This window comes from Henckelia pumila, chromosome 4 (assembly GCF_033568475.1).
Source record: "Henckelia pumila isolate YLH828 chromosome 4, ASM3356847v2, whole genome shotgun sequence".
Lineage (NCBI taxonomy): Eukaryota > Viridiplantae > Streptophyta > Magnoliopsida > Lamiales > Gesneriaceae > Henckelia > Henckelia pumila.
Genome location: NC_133123.1, coordinates 149,021,004 through 149,025,685, shown reverse-complemented (window position 1 = coordinate 149,025,685; position 4,682 = coordinate 149,021,004). Strand labels below are relative to the sequence as shown.

Sequence of the window (4,682 nt, the reverse complement as noted above, 5' to 3'; positions counted from 1 at the left end):
GAAGGTTTTTGGTCCGTTCGTCGTCCGGGAGCCCGTATACGCATCCATCTCTTTCAAAAATTATCAAGGCATGTTTAAATCTTTCTCTTGGCCACCATATGAGCTATTATTCATGCATGAGATTTTTAATTCAGGTTTTATCATGTATCTTTCGAATTTATGCAAGTTCTTGATGGTTTGATGCATGATTTGGTGTTTTCTTGTTCATGCTCATGTTTTATCCTTCAAGGTTCGGTCCAGGGCTGTTAGCTGAGGGTCGAGGGGTGTCTTAGAGTCCTCATGGTCGAGCTTTGTCAGGATTTGGGGCTGGAATAGGCTGGAACCGAAGTCTTTCTTTTCTGATGCACAGCTCGGGCAGTTTAGGGTCCTGGGGAAGATGACTTCGTTCTCCTTCCTCAGGACACCGTTTTGGGTGGGGTTTGTCCGGTTTGAAAGCTCTAGATGTTGGCTAGGATTGAGAAGTGGTTTCACGGAAAAATATGACCGGAGTAGAGAGAACGAACGGATTTGGCAGAACCGCTCAGGCCTGCGCGCGAGCTGCTGAGGGGCCAAGTTGCAGAGCTTCGTTCTCCATCCATAGTCGATGGTTTGGTCTGGTTTTTGGCTTGATGGAAACTTCTGGGAGTGGGCTAGATGTAGGTGGTGGTTCTCCGGCCATAGGTGGCCGGAGATGGCCGGCCGATGGCCTGCAGCGGGACTGCTCGCGGCCGAGGGCATGGGAAGGGAGGGGCTGTTCGGGTTTTAGGGTTTAGGGCAGTCCGGGTCGATTCAGGGGGGTCTGGGTCGGGTCAGTAGGGTCATGGGTCGGGTCAGTAGGGTCTGGGTCCGGGTCCGGGTTAGGTGGGCCGGGCTTGGGTATTTTAAAATTTTAAGTATTTAATAGTTTAAGTGCATTATTGGGCTTTAATAATTAATTAGAAAATTATTTGGGCCTTAAATAATTTATTTAAGTTAGCCCAATAATTTTTATGGGCTTGGGAGCCCATGGGAATTTTTGGGCCAGTCAGTGTAATTTTTGGGCCAGTCTAGAGTCTTATTGGGCTTGTTTAAGTTAATGGGCTTAAATAATTTCTTTAGGCCCATTTAAGTTGAACAAAATGATTGGGCTTATATTTGAGTTTAATGGGCCTGGATGAGTGACTAGCAGTCTGGACCAACCCATGAAAATTAACTAAGTCCGGAAATATATATTTAATTATTTTTATGGATGAAGTCTATTTTAAGTATAAGTATATTATATTATGAAAAATTAATTAAATATATATTACGGACATATTTTCAGTGCATGCATTCATGAAATTTCTTATGTATATGATTATGTAAATGATGAGCAATAAAAATATTTTTGATGGAAATTGAAGTACGTGTGACATAGGGGTGGTTTTCCACCATATGATTCGGTAGTTTTACTACCATAGGGGTGGTTATCCACCATATGATTTATGCGGTAGTTTACTACCATAGGAGGTGATTTATCACCGTCATCGTACGTTGGTTCAGGAGACTGATCAGTCGACACATGAGCGTCACACTTATGGATAGGACCATCTTCAGGTTTCAAAAGTATTGCTCAATTATGATATATATGATGAAAAAGGAGTATGTTATGATTATGGTTATGTTTCAGTTTATGATTCAGCATTGATGTTATGAAAAATATTTCCATGCATGCTCACGTACATGTATATGTATTAGAATAATTATGTGATGCATTATTTTTAAGCTTGTTATGAAGGATTAGACATGTTGAGCCTCTAGGCTCACTACGCTTATATGGTGCAGGTGAGTATGATGACGCTTATGTAGCTCCTACCGGTGGCGAGGACGTATGAGCGAGTGGACAGTGACCCCGTGACCGTCGCATGGATTAGTTGTTATCATTTTGAGATACATGATTAGGGTTTTTAAGACATGTTTTGAAGTTTGATTTATGTTTTTATTTCGCATGCATGAGTTTAAATTTTGAGTTACAGATTTTTATTATTATTGCATGCTTCAAGATTTTTATTTAGTTAAGTTATTGTTATTAATAAAGTTTATTTATTATTAGTATTTTTAATGTTTATACATGTATGTATGGGCGTGTATGTATAGTAGTTTATTAAAAAAAAAAAGGTTAGTTTTTCCGCATTTAGAAAGTGGTAGGCGTTTCATTAGTAGTACTACATATTTGAGTCACCAAGATAATTTGATCATCAAATACAAGATAATTTCATTCTTCAAATACTAGATGTACATCTTTTGAAATGGGGTTCCTGCCAATGTAACATGCATCATCTGACTCCTGCTAAGAAACCAAGAACGTTATAAATAAAAAATTGACATACAAGATAAAAATTAAAACATTAAATTCATGTGTTACATATTATGAGAACATAATCTTAAACCCCTTCTTTGAATGTGCATGTGTTATGTTCCTTTCTACGGCACCGAACACAAGCCTCGATGACGTTTGCACATGGAATCAGTTTTATATTGCTGTAATTTTGCACAATACATTTCATCTTCTGAGAGTGAACTTTAAAATCAAATAATCAAAATTTAAGAAATATAATTCGAACCAACAATCTATAACAATGAAATCAATAAGAAATTGAGATAAAAAAAGTCAAAGTGACAAAAAAACAGTATAAACTCAACTATGACGCACTTAAAACCAACGAAAAATGTGAAAATTCAGCAGCAAAATACCAGCGGAAAATTGAGTAAAATTATGCGAAAATCAAACAGAAAGCAGTGGAAAATGGAACTAAAAATGGCATCTAAAAAATTTAATAAAAACCAAACAAAACCCATCGAAAATCGAACAAGAACTAGCAGTAAATAGAAGAAAAACCTGCAAGCAAAAAACATGTATATCTCATTCCACCATTCTCCCTTTCCTGTGCAAGAAAAAAAGAAGCAAATTTGGTAATTAAAAAAAAGAGGTATTAATTGGCTTATATTGAACATGTGCATATGAGCCTTGATGACCATGAAAAAAATGAAAACATATTACGAACAATAATCCCAAATTATAATAAATCACATGCCAATAAATATTATTAATAATGCATTATAACTTCTTCAGAAAAACAAACACTTCATTATATAACTCTAACATAAGATTCATAATAAACATCTCAATATTCTACATTCAAAAATGAACTTGAAATCTTTTCAACTCATGATCAATACTCTAACTATTGTAGAAATTTTGGGCATCTTAATCAACACAACAAGCTACAAATTTTATTTTTGATTTTTACCTTCTATAAATTTGAGCTAAATTTCCATTGATGTTTCTAATATAAGTGGGAGAATCTAACTCTCACTCAATTTTAGAGCTAAACTTCTATTGATGTTTCTAATAAAAATGGGACAATACCGTGATGTCTTCAGTCTCACCATGAACAATTCAAATATACAACATAAATTTTTTTAATTTTGTTCGAACAAGACGTACCATCAAATTTGATAACATAAAAAACACCACAAAAATCAAAACCTAATTTATTTCAAAGTAATGATTTAATAATGTATTCAAACTAAGACCTTACCTGAAAAAGGACGACAATATCACACTTAGAGAGGGGGGTGGAATACATAATTCATCAAATTTTAGACCAAGTTTCTTCATATTGGCATAAGAAAATTATAAACTTGGAGATAAGAACAATGCGAGACAGATTCATACATGAAACTTAAATACATAGAATGTCTATGTTGCCCGCAAAAAAAAATAATAAAATTATCATGGAGTACTTGTACCCTGAGCTTAGTTAGTTGAAAATTATTGAAAGAAATGAAAACAAACGAAAAACGAAGAGTAACACTGATAAACTTCTCAAATATTAGAAATACAATCCACCAAGTCAAACAAAGAACATAAATTAGAAATTTTCAATTTTGGTTGATCTCAATTGATGTAATCATATAATGCATAGTTACGACATTGATATTTAAACAAACTGGTACAATTCAAACATAAATCCGCTCAATTCTAAGACAAACCATCACCATTCGAAGAAAAATTGCCAAAATCAAAAAAATCAATATAAATAAAGGAGGAATATTCACAAATAAAATCGAAATACAAACACAATAAGAATAAAAATGTGACAAATACTTTAGCATTGCTTTGAAACCAACACATTATCAAGAAAAACTAGCACAATTCTTTAAAAAATATGTCAAAATAGAAGAAGAAACCAACATATATAAATTAAAGTGAAACCGATATAAATATTAAATAGGCACAAACCTTGGGTTTCATCGATCGTAGTATTCGTAGTCCAGTGGGTATCGGTATACCATTGTCTCCCTCGTGAAGCCATCAATGGAGTTTTTAGGTTGGGGTTTATGTTGTACATTGGGGGAGACAAAAACTTGTAAATATCACACAATAAACAGCGGGCAACGGGCAATCGAAAAAGCAAAATATTTTTGAACGACATCTAGCGGAAAACCAATATTAATCGAACAAAATAAGAAAATCGATCACACACACACAAAAAAATTAAGGAAACTTCCTATTTTTTTGGCATGGCATCGTTGATCGGCCTATGGGCTTTGGTCGCGGTTAGGTTTTAGCCTCTCTTTATTCTCTGCAATAGGTTTATTTCTCGGTTGGGAGGAGAAAGAATGTGATAAGGGGAAAAAAAATTACAGGGTACGACGGAGAGAGAGAACGAAGGAGAAGA

General features: G+C 34.8%; 1 long non-coding RNA gene across 1 annotated transcript; it reads right to left on the bottom strand.

The window, feature by feature from the left end:
• Positions 1-2,132: 2,132 nt before the first annotated feature.
• On the bottom strand, positions 2,133-4,682 carry LOC140867622 (uncharacterized). The gene is made up of 3 exons (XR_012145207.1): positions 4,244-4,682; positions 2,837-2,882; positions 2,133-2,284 (listed from the first exon to the last, which is right to left on the bottom strand). It is a non-coding gene; the product is annotated as an uncharacterized lncRNA (long non-coding RNA).